The sequence below is a fragment of the Drosophila navojoa genome, chromosome 2 (assembly GCF_054131105.1).
Source record: "Drosophila navojoa isolate 15081-1374.11 chromosome 2, UAZ_NAV_1.0, whole genome shotgun sequence".
NCBI classification, from domain to species: Eukaryota; Metazoa; Arthropoda; class Insecta; order Diptera; family Drosophilidae; genus Drosophila; species Drosophila navojoa.
Window position 1 is genome coordinate 31,911,315 of NC_142890.1, and position 18,890 is coordinate 31,930,204.

General features: G+C 40.0%; 1 long non-coding RNA gene across 3 annotated transcripts in view; it reads left to right on the forward strand.

Moving 5' to 3' along the window:
* The window catches only part of LOC115563577 (uncharacterized), a 112,075-nt gene extending 94,645 nt beyond the window's left edge, over positions 1-17,430 (forward strand). For all 3 annotated transcript variants that reach the window (XR_016197254.1, XR_016197253.1, XR_016197256.1), the window contains 2 exons: positions 15,409-15,447; positions 15,560-17,430. This is a non-coding gene — a long non-coding RNA (uncharacterized LOC115563577). The remainder of the gene's footprint in view (positions 1-15,408; positions 15,448-15,559) is intronic.
* Positions 17,431-18,890: the final 1,460 nt, after the last annotated feature.

The following is an 18,890-nucleotide window of genomic DNA, read 5'->3' on the forward strand; positions in this document are numbered from 1 at the left end:
CCATATCTATGCTGAATTTCAACTCCAATTTAAATCTAGTCCTAGCCATGACTTGAATTTGCATTGGAGATATCATTCTAATATATAATATAGGTTGATAGATTTGAATGGGCTGTGAATATGATTTATACGAGCTTAAGTATCAAAAGGTTATCAAAAAAAAAAACCTTTTCGGACGTGAGTATAAATTTTAGTATTCAGTGCATATATGTATATTTGAAGTTCCACATGCTTTGCATACAAACAGGAGGGCAGAGGAAAGCCAGAATGGACATGGTATACACAACTAATATTCTCGTTTACTTCTTGAACAACTCTAGCGAAATAGAAAATCATTAAATGTATAGAAACAGTATATATCCTTTATATAAGAGTGTGATTTCCACGCTATTCATAATAGAATTCCGAATCAAAATTGAAACTAACAATATTTTACAAACGAGCAAATCTATTAAGATAAAGTTGATATTGAGTATAGATTATGGAAGTGTCTCATATGTACACAGATGTGTACTAATGTAGCCAAGTCATACAATTAGATAATACCCTAGCTTGGACTTAGGATGTTTATGCAAAAAATACTAAAAAATAAAAAATAAAAAAAGAATAGAATAAAATAGTATAGAATAGAATAGACGCAATACAATAAACAATTATATGTAAGGTCAAGCCAAGTCTCTATCAATCCATCTATTTGTAATAAAAAGTGATAGTGCTCAATATAGTATTTAAAATAAATAAATAAATAAAATGATATATTAAAATTATTTATAAATCAGGCCCAGGCTCTATGATCTATCTATCTATTATAATATACAATAATAATGAATAGAGTAATACGAAAGAAGTGTACATATATTAATCAGCTCAAGTCTCTATCTAATATATATATGTATAATATAATTCCACTCAAAGTTCCTATGTTCTGACGGACTCAAAGAAACAATCAAAAAATTGCATTAGCCCAATAAACTCTTTTAAATTCGTGAGCCAAATACAAGGAGAATGTTTCATACAATATTATAATAATGCTGGCAATGAACGAGTTCGATGTTACTTGAGTAGACTAAAAATACTCGCCCTGCTGAGTTTTCTCGAGGCGAGCGGGCGTTGGGCAATCGAGCAATCGAAACTAATTAAGTGCAGAGCAATTATAGCTAAAGTAGATATTGGCAATATTTCCATTTAACAATATTAATATGCCAATGCACTCCACTTCACTCCACTCTGGCATGGCGTGGCAAGGCAAGGCAAGGCATATGGCTGGCTAATGTCCCATAAATTGGCAGCGAAACACGAACTTGGTTAGAAAATCGTTAGTTTAAGTGACAATTAAATAAATCGAGAGATGTCACAATGACAGCGACAACGACAACGACGACGACTACGACTCTGACTCTGACTCTGAGTCGAACTGCAATTGCTGAGCGACAGCAACGATTTTTGTTTGTGGGACATAAGCCTGCACTCGCACTCCTATTCGCTTTCGCATTCGCATGTTGTGAATTTGATATGCACAACAGTTAGTTGGATGGCAGCCAAAGGAGAAGCAGGAGTCGAATGGAGGCCTCGGCGACTCGCGACTTAGTTCTTTGTTAGCAGTTCGCACGCATCGGACATAAATTAGCGAGATTTATGCGACGGCCGCTGCGCTTAGATTTCGCTAGAAAAGCACCAGAACGGGCCGCAGCAGGAGTGGTCGGCAGGCAGGCGGAGGAGCCGTCATCATCGGAGCACATGGAACATAACGATAGCGCATGGCCCACGAGATAGCAAATCGATAATAAATTAGACTCTTTGGCGACATGTTTCTTCCGCACCTGCAGACACGCCCAGAAAAGAAAACTCGCAGTCATCTCCCTCTCCCTATCTCTCTTTCTAATGTCTCGCTCTCGCATTGATTATGCACAAACTTAGTTTGTAGTCGACAAATCGATGGAATATGCAAAATATTGTTTGTATATTAAGCCAGCAACAGTCGCAGCCTCTACCGCCACTTCTACCGTCGCCTCTATCCCCACGACCACCTCCTCCACCGCCACAGTCTTAGTCTCAGTTTCAGTTTCAGTTTCGGATAGCTAATGGGATTCGCCTAACCCAAAAGATAGAAGCAACGAAAACAACGAATTTAGAATCCTCTCGGCGCCAAAAACTCTTTCGGATGGCCAAGTGAATGTTAATTGTGAGCTGGCATTTTCTTTGTTTCGTTGTTGGTTGACTAAAATGAAATGCAAATGCAGAGATCGCTTTTGGCTTTCCCGTTCGAGAGATAATATTGTAGTAGCGCTATCTGCATTTCGGAATCTCAGAGCACCCGTTCCCAGCACTCAGTGCAGCCAGCTGGTGTCTCATATTTTCTTTCGCTCGCCAGATCCCAATCGGCCGAGCAGCTCAAGCACGGACGTTTATGTGACAAGCTAAGCTCTGAGCGCAACACTTTAAAGATGTTTATTAGCATTATAACATGAATATACAACGACCGGCAATGGATTGTTCCTCCATCATTAGCCATAACTGAATTGAGGGACTCAGAATAAACTAGTTTTTCACTTAAAACTCGCCCGGGTCAACATTGTGTTGCTTTCCACACTCGAGCCAACCGATTCGAAGAGCGAGCGATCAAGCGATCAAGGCTCCGCACTTGAGTTCCTTTTAGAGTCTTGTGCTTCGATGAGTCAAAAGTCAAATATGTATTATTAGAGATTGGCAGAGCCCCCACAGAACGCTGCCATTGGCAGCTGGAAATGGAAATGGGGCGAGTGGGAAGTGAGCTAGTGGCGGCGGTTGGGGCAGCTCTCTCAGCACTTGGACTTAATTGAAATTTGAAATATGGTATTATGTGCGCGCCGTTGAAGCACAGTTCATAATCGAGCCCCGAGCCAAGTTCAAGAACTCGATTGTTGTTTATTGAAATAATTATTCAGCCAAGTGTAATGAGCAACTGGCTCAAGTGGTGCTGCCCGCCGAGCCGAAGGTATGCGGCACACGCCCCCACGCCCTTACGCCCCGACGCTACCATGCTCGCCCACCCAAACTAATGCCACATGCACTTAAGCATGAAATTAATTGTGTATTCGTATGCACTATGCAGTTGTCGTATCACGAATCATTATTCAATTGGCCTCCAATTTTAGTTTACAATTACCTGCAGACGCAGTTCTATATGCCTTTTTAATTAGAAATGGCTTCGTTTGAGAGATTGGAGCTAATTCGAAATTAGACAACGACCAAAATTTCTAACGAACTGAAATTGTGGGCATATGCATAATTAAAAGACCGTAAAAGGATCGTAGATTCATGGAGCTGTTAAATAATATTGAGTATTGAAGAACTACTAGAGAATTGCCATTTATAATTTTGATACTCACAACATCATTTTAAGCAGCAGCTTAAGAAATAAAATTTATTAAAATATATGTTTATAAATCTATAAAAAATAATAATTGAGTGCTTGTTGTCATCAGATTTCCACTAAATGGGAATAGCAAAAAATATGCCGAGTTAACGACAAACAAATTGGCACTAAGTCAAGTCCAAAATGTCACGACAAATATGTTTAATGCTTATTTAATTTCGCTTCATTGATATAAATGATACATTCAGAACACATTGTGGAAGAATTCGTATTTGAAGCGGCGGAACGAGCGGTCTCATTATTTTCTTATTATAATAATTATAGATATTAATATTATTATTATTTTTATGATTGCTGTTGCTGTATAATTACTATAATTTTATTATTATCATGTTATACTTTATGTTGATGTTTATGCCGTGAACTCATGGGTAGTCAGCGTATATAGGATAGTGCGTTTCTATACTGTAGCTCAGTTGCATGTTTACTGAAATCTAAATATTTACAAATATTCAGTAGAATATGTAGATCATCAGGTGAAGATTTCATTGAAATTCGTTAAGTAAATCACAAGATATTTAGCAAAGTGTTCGGTCAACTGGCAGAAGTAAGACGCAAGCATACTCAGTATTGCTATACTTAATCATTTATTGAATATTATAAGAGTAGAGTTAATTTAAAAGTAAACCTAAATGCTTATTGGGCCTTTCGGCTTTATTTTACTATGCATGTATTCTCGTACATCCATTCGAAAAGTCGCAGTTGCGAGTGAATCGTGTTTGAGTGTTCAGCTTCTCTTTCAGTTCTAGGATACAAGCAGAGGGTGAACTCGATGTCCTATGGTGGTGAAATTCGGATTTTCTCTATACATATGTATAGGCAAAGAGTACGTTTAAAATGCGCGGAATATCTCTTAACGAAATATGCCAAACTAGAATCTTCCTAGTTATTTTTGGAATGTGAAATATTAAGTTCTTTTGTTCATTGGGCTTTACTTATAGGCGTACGCCCGTATAATCGCCTGGCAGATAATGAGTTAAATTAAGTTGAAGCTCCTTTTCTAGCTCTTACTCCATTTTGTAAAAAACAAGTTTTAATTTTTCGTATCTCATAGCCGGGGAAGTCACAGTTAAATGAAATGAATTTCACACAAGGACATTGCCAGGATGCGACACTAGTTGCATTTAGGGTTATGGGTTTGAGACAAGTCCTGCGGCGTAGCCAGTCAAGTCCTTGAATTGCGCAATTACGTTTTTTACAGCAGTTGAATGAATGACAGGTAGATTAGCCTTTCGCTTTCCACCTTTCGCCCGTTCCAGAGAACATCCTTTCCCTGCCAGAGTTTTTTGTCGCGACGTCCTTGACGCGACTCGACTCGGCAATTAAGCAGCCTTTAGCGAATTTCATAGAAGTAAAGGCCATCAAGGCGAATAACTTGTTGCACTCACACGGAGAAGCCGCTCAAATCGATAACGTAAGAGCAACACAGATTAACTTTGAGCTGCGATTCGCAAGGCCCATTCGCCATTTGTCGCTTTGCTGGTTCACTCGGTTAGTCGCTGCTCTGTCAGCCAGTTTGTGAAAGGAAGTAGAAGGAAGAACACCTTAAAGGGCTGCCAGGGAGCTCTGCCCAGCGCTGAACAGGAGTGAACCTCGTTCGGCCATAAACTCGCCAAACAAAAGGTGAGCGGCTGTCGTAAAACACGGCAACATGGTGTGACATTTTTCCCTAGATATACATACGTATGTACCTACCTATATATATATATATATATATATATATATATATATATATATATATATATATATATATATATATATATATATATATATATATATATATATATATATATATATGTATGTGTGCCTATATCATTAAGTGTTACTGCTGTCGATGTCACTGCATCCATATTTTGGGCGAGGGCAAGGCGAGAGCTGGGTGTGAGTTGTCAATATGGACGCTTCGGTTGGCTCGCCGTGACTTTTGTTTGCCATTTTATTGTTACGCCAAAGGATTTCCAAAAGCATTTTAAAACAGAATCCTGCATTTTATGGCCCTGCATAACAATTGGTCAGTTTAACCCTTCTACGGACGATGTCGCTCGAGCTGCCTGAAAACTGAAAACTGGAAAGTGGAAACGTCTGTTTCCTCAGCAGCAACTGCACTCCAGTCCATCTGGTCGTCTGTTGTTTTTGAAATGTCGAGAATAAAAAGAGGCAAAACATCTCTGAACACATTTCACACTCGTGTATTCCGAAAAGTGAAAACTCTTTTTCTTCGTTTTTGATTTATGAGCCCAAATAACCGGAACCCAAGCGCGAACAGCAGAAATACGAGCTAACTTCTTTTTACCACTCGACAAACTGAATCGTACATAACTCGTTTAAAGCGCTCTGTGCTCCCTCATAAATGTTGCGATAAAAATGATTCTAAATAATTCATCTTAATTGCCTCAATTTATATTCGCATGCTCAACTATCTAAGATTCATCCCACCCAGGCACTCGTCTCACGAGTATTCAGCTGCCTCGCTACAGTCACCCAGGGCACCGCCCCTCATCGGCGGCAAGAACAGTCTAATGTGCTGGCAGACTTCTTTTTATTTGCGCCCAATGATGGTGCAGCGAGTGCAATTTATTTTGTTATGCTAATCCAAATCCGAATCCGAATAATTACGCTGTGGTGCGGAGAAATGCTGAAGTGGTGCACTCACGCCCACCTGCGCACTCTGCCACAGACCTGATCTCTCACTGTGGTCGCTACTCACAATTGTTTTCTTAGAAATCGTAAGTCATAGCTGCAGCTCTGCCCCCGTTGCAGACGCCATCGCACTCAGAGCACGCAATGTCCGACTGAGCATAGGCGGTGGAGCTCGCGAAGTGCGCAGTGCGGAACTGCAGAATGGACCCGGAACACTAAATTCGGTGCTAAACCTCACTTTTAACACCCCACATCCTAGATAAGATCAGCATTATAACTTGTTATCTACCAAGCTTGAATGCCTCCTACTTAAGATTATATGAAGTGGGGATATTGAAAGTTTAATTGACTCGAATTACGGGAATCTACCAGATGGACAGTACTTTAGTATGATTTATTTAAATGATTTGCATTCTACCTTAACAAACCATAATTCGGTCAATCGATAAATTGACTGGCTGAACTTTTATCTGATGTTTTGTTATGCTGTGTCTCCGCAAGTGCAAAAGCAATTAATTCGGCTCGAATACAAGCCAAAAAGAGTTTGCCCGGATGACCACACATCGAGTCCAACGACTCCCTCAAGCCAAAGCCACGTTGTCAAGACTGCTATAAAAGAAAAAGCAGCTAAAAGAGCACGACTAGGAAATACCCCCACCTCTTATAAATATACAGAAACAGAAACATGCATAGTACAAGATCAGAGAGAGCTATCTAAATAGCAATAGAAACAAGTAAGAAGACTCTAGTCGAGACTGCTCGACTAGGAGATACCCTGAACCCTCCAAGCTGATATTCTGATCATTCTGCACTTCTTTTATGCACGCACACATACATACACATGCATCCACCCTCACGCGCCCGCTCTCTGCTAACTGCGCAGTAAGCAGCGACTGCGCTTGGGCTGCGCTGTAGTGTGGGCAATAGTATGAGAATTTTCTTGGTGAATAACTTCTTTTGTAAACATACGATCTTAATGAAACTTTCAGGGCGTAATTATATGGTCAAAATGTGTGTACATTCCAAAGCACAAGTCTCTAGTACTTGAAATACGTTTTTTACAAATTGGTGGCGAAGGGGGCGTGGTATCCAAAATCTGTTGATTACAAAATGTTTGTATTCATCATATATATATACACTGTAAATCTGAAGTCTCCACGTCTAATAGTACTCCGATGAGGCTCAAAAAACAAAATCAATTTTTTGATTATTCTCGATAAAAAAGTTATCGGATGAGTTATCGAAAAAATAAAGCAAACTCGTACTGCGTATGGTATACACGAGTATGCACACAAAATTTCAGCTCACTAGCTTTTATATCTTCTGAGATCTCGGCGTTCATACGGACAGACGGACGGACGGACGGACGGACGGACGGACGGACGGACAGACGGACAGGGCTATATCGACTCAGCTCATCGTGCTGATCAAGAATATATATACTTTGTGGGGTCTGCGATGATTCCTTCTGCCTGTTACATACTTTTACACAAAAACATTATACCCTGATTTCCCATTTTCAATGGGTTCAGGGTATAAATAGGAAAATATAGATTTTAATCTTTTATAGTAAAATGGGAGATGCTATAACCATATAAGTCACCGTATAAGCTTATAAGTTTGGGTGAGTACCTGAACTTTCGTTGCAATAACCGTACGGACGCTATAAGCGGAGTCGGTTTACCCGGATTCTTCTGTTTATTATATTGAAAATGGGAAATCAGGGTATAATGTTTTTGTGAAAAAGTATGTAACAGGCAGAAGGAATCATCGGAGACCCCATAAAGTATATATATTATTGGTCAGCACGACGAGGTGAGTCGATATAGCCCTGTCCGTCTGTCCGTCCGTCCGTCCATTCGTCCATCCGACATCTCAGAAGATACAAAAGCTAGAGAGCTGAAGTTCGGCATGCATACTCGTGTATTCCATACGCAGTATGAGTTTGCTTTATTTTTCCGATAAATTATCCGATACCTTTTTTATCGAGAATAATCGAAAAATTGATTTTGTTTTTTTTTTTCAGCCTCATTTGAACACTATTAGAGCTGGAGACTTCAGATTTACTGCTTATATATGTACATATGATGAATACAAACATTTTTTAATCAACAGATTTTGGATACCACGCCCCCTTCGCCACCAATTTGTAAAAAGTGCATTTCAAATACTAGAGCCTTGTGCTTTGGAATGTTCATACATTTGAACATTATTACGTTCTGAAAGTTTCATTAAGATTGTACGTCTACAAATTAAATTATTCAACAAATAAATTCTCATAATATTGCCCGCAGCCCAAGCGCAGTCGCTGCGCGTTGTATGTATGTATATGTGCATAAGAGTAGAGAATGATTAGAATATCAGATTGGAGGGTTCATGGTATCTCCTAGTCGAGCAGTCTCGACTAGAGTCTTGTTTTCTATTGCAAGTTTCATAAATTTTTACTGAATACAAAGGCTTTATCCTCTTGATTTCCCGTTCTGTACCATACATTTTCACAAGGCAATATACACTTTAACCCACTTTGAGCAGGCTCTGAGTTTAAAGCACAAATTCACCCCTAGACCTGGCTCAACCGCATGACAGTCGAGGCAGGCAACAGCAAAAGTCGTAGCTCTGAGACCGACTCGACTCGACTCTGCTCGACGAGCCGACCGCAGAGATGAGCGCACAGATTTAAGGGGGATGAATTCAGTTTGTACAACTCTCGTTTGAATCTATTTATGAACACTGAAAGCGCCAAACTAGAGCATGGCCGTCAGAGCCAGCCATTCCACTGCGGTCTCTCTTATCACAGCCATTTCAAGTCGCCGCTGCTGCCGCGGCTGCGGTGGCTGCCATTGTTGCCGCCGCCATGCCGCCATACCGCCGCACTCAAAGTGGTTGATCCGGTTTATGGTGCCCTGACCGGTAGTTTGTGCGGTGCTTGGTTGCTTGACTCATTGCGCTCGAAACTGCCCGTTGGGGAATCTTGAAGGCAACATTCGCAGTCAGAGTATGTGGGGTCACCTGGCGGCTTTCGGCCAGGCTGAGGAATGCTCCCAAATCACCTGAGCCACTCGCCCAATACTCCCAGCACAACGCAATCAATGAATACAAATTGTGCCGCTGATCCAAGTGACACTTTCTGATTATGCATGCACACTTAGTTCTGTCGCCTTGACAGCAGTGACTCCGCCGGATAGCCACAGCAAATGCAAATCAATCCAATCGACAGTTTCAATTAGCTCACTCTTTGTTCAGCAATTAGAAACCGAATACCTACCAACAATTTGTCACTTGTTGTCGAACGAAATTCAAATGCAAAGCCAATTTGATTTGTTAATAGGCATTATGATAATAAAAATCTAATATTAATAATAATCGATGCAGGAAAGAGCCTTACCAATACCACAATGTACATACGAGGTATATATCAGTCATATCTACATGTATTCTTGAACAGGAGCAACAGATAATTCGACTCGGATCTGTCTGGCAGTTTATTGAGAAATACATCGATACCTTTTTACTTTCTGATTAACTATATAATATATTTTTTGTAATTGGCACTTGTGGGTTGATGCGATATATTATTACATATTATGTATATATATTTTATATTATCCTTTACACTGTTAGACCCCCTGAACTGTTGCAAAAGCTGATATTCCAATGATTCTACGTTTTTTCTGAATATACAAAAAAATAGATATGCTCACACATACACACTCATGCCTCCGCACTCATCTTGTAGATGGACTATTTATTAATATATGTATATTTGCAAATTGTTTATTGATTTTAACGTTTAAGGAAGTGAGTGGGTTTGGGCCCGGTATCCAAAATTCATTCAAAATCGAAATGGTATTTAATACATGAATATGTATGCAAAATTATGAGACTCTAGTTCGATTGACGTATGAAATATATTTATAACTGAATTAAATTTATTATAATTTTCTTTTTTTTTTTAATTTTGTTTAAGCCCTTAGGAGATAAGAAAAAAAAAACGGAGTTATTTTTCGATTTAAAAGAAAAAATACGAAATTAAGTCCGCGTTCTCTATTTATGTGAGTAAAATGAATGGATGAATGAGCCTACAAATACAGTCATGATAATATAGTCATACTTTTCTATGCGAAACTCATAATGCATAACTTTTATGGATAAGCTATAAGGGGCTTAGCACAATTAATCAGTCTTATGAAGCACACGCTGGGAGACAGAGATTAAACCTTATTTTCTATTACTTAAGCTACAAAATTGAAAATATTTTAATTTCTTCCGTATTGTCAATGAAATATTTGTTCTTCTTATGTATCATTCAATGAAGGAGGATATCCATAAAATTCTTACAATTATATATTGGAATTTCTCAAATAAATCTATCTAGATATGCGATTAATAACGGAATGGCTATCATTTCTATTCGATGGCATTCTTTCGCTCAAACACATAATTGACTCTACACGAAAGGTACGGAAATATCTCATGTAGCTTCCGCACGCCCCAACAATATATATATATATATATATACATATATATTGAGGAAAGGCGCATTTCGAATAGGTCCATCGGAACTGGATACCTCCATTTAAGCGCCGGCGTGATCCCATATCGTTTTCTGCTGTTCTACAGGCAACCCCTGGGCAGCCCTAGACAACCCTGACCAGCCCGCCCCCATTTCACTCTACACATTCCCTTGGATGGGCTGTAAGACTATATGGCTGACGCCAGACGAATATTCTGCGCCATAGACGTAGGGCCTGTGGGCCCATCTAATGCGATGCTGGCAACATTTTCAGATTTTCAGGGTGCATCGCAGGAATTTGTACGAACCGGATTCGATGTGTGCTTGTGCTGGGCAATGCGAGCTGGCGTTTGGCTTCGATGGGGCGCTACGGCAACAGAAATCTTAAATTGTTGCAAATTGCATTCGAACGATTGGAGCTCTCGGCCGGACGTGCCATTTCAGAAGATGCACCCAAGTTGACTCGCGGCAGGGGCTTGGGCAGGGGCAGTGAAAGCGGAGCCGGGAAGCAGGCACGTGGTCGTGCCGCTGCATATGGGGCAACAAGTATCTGCGCATTCGCCCATTATCGTTCGACAGTTTAACGAGTTCAAACACAAATTACTCACGAGTGGCTGGGCCTGTGGCTGGGCCACTGGCCGGGCCAGTGGCGGGCCAGAGAATGGATGTGCATTGGCAATAAGAATGTTACGCAAAACCATAATTAACAAACATTCGTCGAATCGGCGAAATTTGTTTTACGAGCTGCTGGTGCCGTCTTCACTTGACTCCGAGTTTGATTTATTTGCCCACGGGCAGGCAGCAGATGTCGGGCAAGGGGCCCCCGGCTCGCCAAGCCCAACTCATTTCAAAGGCACGTCTACAAAGTCATCTCGAGACGGCGATTTAACCGAGAACACGACATTGGGAAGCATTCAAATTATAGGAAATCCTTTTGACAACTCACATAACTCTACTGAGTCGTTAGTCCGACACATTTCTGATATATGTCCGCGTCTAATGAAGCCGTCAGGTCGTTGTCACCAGACATATGCCATTTGTCCGGGTCGAAAACTGTCGTTCTACGTGACTCTCCCTACGAATTGCATCCAATGAGGAGTGCGACCAAGTGCCCATAATGGCCCTACGTCTATGCCCATTCCGCGCCTACTGCTGAATACCAAATGGCCAAGGTGTTAATTGAGCATGGCAATCGATGCCAAAGTCTGTAGCTAAATCATAATTATAGCTCGATTTCCAGGTATACAGCCATTGAAGCACCCATTTCTTCCTTTACAAATTTATTTATTCACAATTTGTTTCTCGATTTACTTCATCTCTGAATTGCTTATCAACAAACAGAGTATCAACCCTAGCAGTACAGACCTCCTTTGGCCGATTAGCAATTAAACTTGGACTCCTCCGACACGGACTCAACATTGTGTTTTTATACCCTGAACCCATTGAAAATGGGAAATCAGGGTATAATGGTTTTGTTAAACTGTATGTAACAAGCAGAAGGAGGCGTGGCAGACCCCACAAAGTATATATATTCTGGATCAGGGCGACGAGCCGAATCGATTTGGCCCTGTCCTGCTGTTGTACACACATACAATTAAGCATTTTGATAACGTTCTGGAAGTTTCATTAGAAATTTAATTATTCAACATGTAGTTGTTCTCATAATATTGCCAACACTGCAGCGCAGCCCAAGCGCAGTCGCCTGTGTATGTGAATGTGTGTGTATGTGTTTGTGAGAATTATAATTGAAATATAAGTTGCTTGGAGGGTTAGGGGATCTCGACAGTCTCTTCCAGTATATAGAGAAAGGCTATACTGACTGTCTAGAAAAAGCAGTGGTAAGCCGTTTTGTTTACTTAAAATTACGAATTAACTATTACAGCGTACGTTCTATGTCTTCCCAAAGGACATTAACTTATACTAAAATATCTATAAAACTTTTGAATAATAAGGAATGTTTCGATGAGATTATTTAATAAATTTAAGTCTTATCCGTTTTCTTATGGGAGTCAGAGATATTAATAATTCATTTCTGAACAGTATGGTATAAAAATTTTCATACATACAAAATGTATGGCAGAAAAAGTGAACAAATGGTTAAGTCAAAGCGGGAACGGTACAAGTTTACTTAGATTGAATTCACCCTTACACAATTTCAAGATAAGTTTGTATAGGCGGAAGTCATTAAACAGGCATGGCAAATAATAAATTTTATTTTATTCTAAAATGTTCCTCCTTACTATATGCTGCTTAAAACATGTCGACAGTTCGAGCGATTTCCTCGTTATTCGATTATCAAATACGGCTTTCTGAAAAGCAAGTTGGATATTACGGCATTATGGGCAATATAAAATACAGGCTACTTGCTACTTTTAAAAAGAGTCCATTAATCAGAGAGGTGTTGTAAAAACGCAAGTTCAATCTTGATAATGATATCGATGGATGTCGACGCATTCAAATGAACAGATATGCGGACAGTTCTAATTCGTCGCTCGATGCTTCCCAATATGACCTATACAATAATTATAATTAAATAATAATAATTATAAATTAGGATATGCTTCCTTTGCCTTGAATGCACCTTTCAGAGCTCATTTACCATCCGGAATAGAGTCTCGGTTGAAAAGAAGAATAATAATGCAAAAACTAAAAAGTCAGCCCACAACTGTGTGGGTCAAGGATATTTGTGCAAACTATCTCCAGCTTGACAATCGGTGTCTGCTCAGATGCATCGCGCCCTGCGATAGTGATTAAAAAGCGCAGGTAGCTGGGCTCGTGCACCAATCAGTAGTGCGGCCATAGACCCTCCCACAGGCACAGTCACGGCCATTTAGCTGTTTATTGCTGTCTCGCTTGCCAAAATCAATTTCGCTGCAACGGCAAACGGTAAACACCTTCGCTGACTCCGCACGCGGCAATAGACGTAGCAAGGACGCAAATGAACTGCTTGCGGGCACTGCTTGACCGACTGCAGGCAATCAAATGGCTAGTTACCTGTGGTACGGCACATCGCCGCCAGATGGCGCTGCAGTCGCTGCCAAATGCTCAAGGTACAAGCCTGAACAATGTACGAATTGACATTATTATTTATAAATCGTCTCCGATGCACTTATTCGGATCGCAGTCCAACTCAGGCGGCTGCCCCTTGGCAGAGCAGGAAACGTGCTGACTGTCGGCTGCGAGTATTAGAGGGCCGTGTTTGTCTCCCGACACCACTTGGCCATATTTTACCGCTTTTAAGCAGCGCGTAAATACTCACGCTTACTGCAAGAGTCCATTAAACGCTCGTAAAAACTTTACGATTCTCAATATGAGATTCTCTTAATACGGGTTTTTATGATATTGAAATCTCCTTTCGCAGCCAGCCCATCATCATCGACTATGCCTCGAGGCAACCGGCGAGCATCTGCGGCCCAGCAGCTTCGCCAGACTTTGCTCGCCATGCACTTTGCTGAAATTCGCTTTCCCAACCGCAGGCGAAGAAAAGCTGAAAAACTCGCTTCAGGTACCGCGGCTGGCAGCCACCCCAGCCCCCGAAATTCCAGTCCACTTCGTTACATTCACACGCCAAAGGGGGCGTGTGCGCATTTTAATGTCTTGTCGAGGCATATAAAACACGCTCCGTCACCACGCTGCCCAAACGATGTTTATGTTGGAGCTAAAACAAGCTCTCCGAGGGGCGAGTCTCCAGCGAAAAATATTGCATAACTTTTACAAACTCGACGCTAGTTGAATCAAACAATCAGCAAAGTACGCTGTAAAAGACAAATTATTTAGAATTTACGGACTATATTGAGGCGCATTAGAAGACATCAATTCAGAATTAGCAAACTAAATTCAGAGCTAGTAAGCGTAACATTATTCAATGACATGGGCAGCTAATTTTACCTATGTATAGAATCCTGACAACTTTCAATGCTCAAGTAGGTTCTCCCTAGCGACGTTTTCATATTTTTTAATAATTTTCAAACGATACGAAAGTACGTCAACCTCTGTGTAACCTCTTCCGATTCAATTATATGATTGCCGTTAGAAATTTTAAGTATTCCTTTTCTATCTTAATGTGACTAAATTATTTTGAAAGGGTTGATCTTGAGTAACGTTAGCGTGAATAATTTGAAGAGTTTTTAAATTAGAGAGTTGACTGTAGTATATAAAAATAGGCATATAAAAACAGAGAAACGTATGTACGATTATTAGTTGAATATTAGTTTGAGATATTTAACATATTTCACATAACACCATTTGTTCCTTTTGACAAGAAACTTTAAGGCCTAAAATTGTGAATGCTATTAAAAAAAGCATGTGAACGTTGTTGTAAATAATGTGAGTGTAGAATGGTCGGAGCTAAATGAGAATAATTGCTACGAAATGAGACTCTGAACTATGGACTAGTACGAGGACTTCTCAAGGAAAGAATGCGGCCTCTCAGGTAGCCGTATGAGAAGCTAGTAGCGCCAGAATGAAAGCCCTAATAAAGATCGCTTAGATAACAGTCAATAGTTCACTTAAGTGAAATTCAAGTTCATTTAACCGACATTTCTGGCTGGGTATACGTATAAGCAGGAAGTTTCGCTGATTGTTCCAAGTTAAGCTATTAATAACACTATACTATTTACAGTAAACATAATATTAGGGGCATATAAGAGAACATATACATACATATATTGCGAATGGTCTCTTAACTTTTAATTATCGTTTTACGCCTGTCAGCGACAAAGTAAAACGTGTTCATAGAATACTTGCTGAAGTGCATAATTGCAGTCGTAAAGAGTAAGAGTAAAAATGAAAATGATTCCCATATTCCTAACATATATTACAAAATGTGTTCTATTTGCAGCCACACATGATTATTCGATGCATTTAAGCTCCGTCTGGGGTAAGTAAGACCGCCGGGGCTCGCACAGGAGATGCTGCTCGGTTTGACGGGTGTTTTGTTCAGCTTTTAATTAGATTTGTGATTTATATTTTTCATTTGCGTAATTACAAAGCGGTACATCATTGGCGCAATTAAACTGCAGTAAACTTGGACAGACGGCGGAGAGAACAAGACCTTCTGCCACTTGGCTGGCTCTCGTATAATTTATATTAAGTCGTTCTGAGGAATGCACCGCCGAGTCGAGTGCTGCAGGAAGGCTGCGGGCTGGCCCATAAACCCACATTTCTGACGGGGCAGCCCTCGCGGCTCTCTATGCGCATACTACGCGGAGAGGAGCGGACCTGGAACTGGAACAGGAGTCGTAAAACACAGCTATGGGCGACAGCGTCGAAGGATTAAAAAATGACTGCGTGACAAAGCATTTTATAATCGTCATCTGATTCACTTAAAAACACATTCATCGCCGCCACCGCTGGCTCGATGTCGGAGTTCAGACCCGCCGTGAAGCCGACTAGCGATCCGAATTTGGGCTCGGGCGAACCGCAAGGGCCAAAACAAGCCATAAACCGCCTCAATAAAAATGTATCAAATTAAGGAATAAATTTCATGTGCAACAGCAACAGCAGAGCGTTCTTCTTTTTTACAACTATGACTCCGAGTGCTTCAGCTGCCGTCGAGTCTAACTTGAGCAGCATTTCACTCAATAGATTGCGAGTGCCCGTCCCTCAACTCTCAACCCTCAACGCTCGACTGTGACGCATTCTCACTCAGTCGAATTCCGTGCTTGGTGGTTAGACGGTTCTTAGCTCAGTATGGATGACTTCTATTTGGCTGATTGCTTATACTACGAAAGATTGAGAGACTATTACTGCTAATACCATCGTTAGTGTTCGACTCAGAAGGAACTCAATATGAAATACAACAATGAGGATAAAATTTCTACTAACATAAGGGGCAAACAAAAATGAGGCATGCCTTTCATATTAAAAGTAATTTTCAGGCTTAGTAATGCCCTCTATACCCTAAAACAAGGGAAATTCATTTGCAATCGTTTCTTTGTAATCAGTTATCCAGTAAGAGGTTGCTAAACAATTTGAATTCCTCCACTTGCCTGCACTCAGATCCCTCACTAGGAAAACGACATTGCATCCACTTTGGTTAAGGGGGGTTTACGATCCTAGTAAAGTGCGCCGCGAGTCGCTGCCTCTGTCCCAGTCGAGGCGTCGAATAGTGCCTTATTGTGATTTCGTTCACTTTTTATTATTATTTGCTGCTGTGCTCTCTCACCCAGTTTCCATTTTATTAGTTTATTACGGTTATTATCTTTTAATGACAAGCGCGAGCGCCGCCACTTGCCGCTCGCGTTGTTGTTGTTGTTGCTGTTCTGTTGTTCTTCTCTTTATATCACACTCGAGTAGTTTACAAGCACATGTATGTAAGTGCGTGTGTGTGTGTGTCCCTCTTGCTCTTGTTGTTGTTTTCATGCCCAGGTATTTAGCAATAACGTGTGAAGTTGTTTTATTATTTGTTTTGATTATCAAAATTGCCGGTTTGCATTTTCCGGTCGTTGGCCGCCCCTCGCTCTCACCCCGCTCACCATGCCCCTCGCTCATCCATTCACGTTCCGGTGCTTCATGCAGGTGCCGTAAATCACGGCATGCCCGGACCAATCCACTGCACTCAAAATGCCACTCAAAATAGAGCCCGAACCGACACTCGCACTCACTCGCACTCATTCGAGCCCGCAGCAGCAGCACGACTTCAGACTGACTTGTATGACCAATAAAGCAATTAATTTTAAGCACTGCCGACTGTAAACTGTTGAGTGTAGAGTATGCAGCATAGAGTATAGAGTACAGAGTATAGACCCCCAGCAGATTCAACTGGCGGGGCAGCCATAAAAACGTAATTTGGCAGGGCGTTAAGTGCATGGAATATTGCTAAAGGATTGATCAATTATTTAACTGTTGCCGCCGACACGAATAGCAGTTTGCAATAAAATCTGATTTCTTAATTCAATGAACTGATTGACAATTATACGTAGTTACAATAAATCTTATTTAAAACCTCTTAAATATGTGAAAACTGGGAACTCTTATCATAAAGGGTCAAAGGGTCATTGCATGTCTTGGAATCAGCTCAGAGCAATCTTCTATAATGCCAAGAGGTATCTCAGAATGACCTTTCTCTTAACGACTTCAAATATAGCCAATAAATATTACTTATATAGTTTTAATCGAAGTGTAAAAAGTCAAATTACATTCTTTATATTATTTATATATTTCTATTATATTTATTTTTTTAATATTAAAGGTTAATTTAAGAATAAGTAAGCATTACCTCCTGGCAAATTGATTTTATTACAGTATATCTACTGTTTTTTCTTTTCAGACTATTACAGATATTATATCTCATTTATAAGTAATCGTTTAAATTTTTTATAAAAATGTTGCAAAATATATGAAAATAAAATCACATAACTGTTACACATGTTTATAATTCTTGCAAAAAAAAAATTATAATATTAAATTGCTTTAGACGAATATTCAAGCAAGCTAAGAGTTAATGGAATTTCAGAATAGGGGCAAGGCTCAATTATCAGCACTGATTAATAAATATGTATAAAAATAGAAATGTCGTATCGTAATAAAATGCATCAATTTTTAAGCTATCAAGTTCTATTGATTATAAATGGTAAACTACAGAAGGAACTCTTTTGTTGTGGAAATATTTGTTCATCATTTCCATTTTATGGGATATTCTTATGTATTTGAAAATTGTTAAAGCATTCTCTTGACAGCGCGCATAATATTATACGGTATCAGACATGGACGGCATTTAAATGCCCGAAAATAGATTAAGTAAAGACTAGATTGACTTTTAATTAGGATATGTTACTTTCTTCTTATATCCGTGATATTGAAATATCCGTCTCTCTGCCCGTCCGTCTTTCTCTTCGGGCTGCGAGCTACGATTATCCAAATCTGAAACATTGAGCAAGTGGCCAAGTTCATAAATTGCGGATTCGTTACATTTCCGCAAAAGTGCCAAAAAAAAGAAAAAGAAAAGAAAACCAAGCAACAACAACCAAAAATTATATTCTCTTGTCCGATCGTAAATTTGAAGTTTTTCATAAAAATGTCATAACAGTAATTTCAGTGACAATGGCTGAATACAGAATACAGAATACAGTAATAACACGATAACAACTACAAAACAAAATGAAAACAGAGTTTGTCTGTGTCGGCGATTCTCATCTCTCGAATTTATGGATTTTTTCAGATATTCGCCTAAGGGTAAAAACTGCACACGCACACACTCTCAAAAATGAGTTCGAGGATAAACGAGAGAGAGAGCACAAGAGAAGGATAGCTACATACGATGATAGAGACAGAGAGACAGAGAGAGAGAGAGAGAGAGAGAGAGAGTCTTAGAGTCATTCA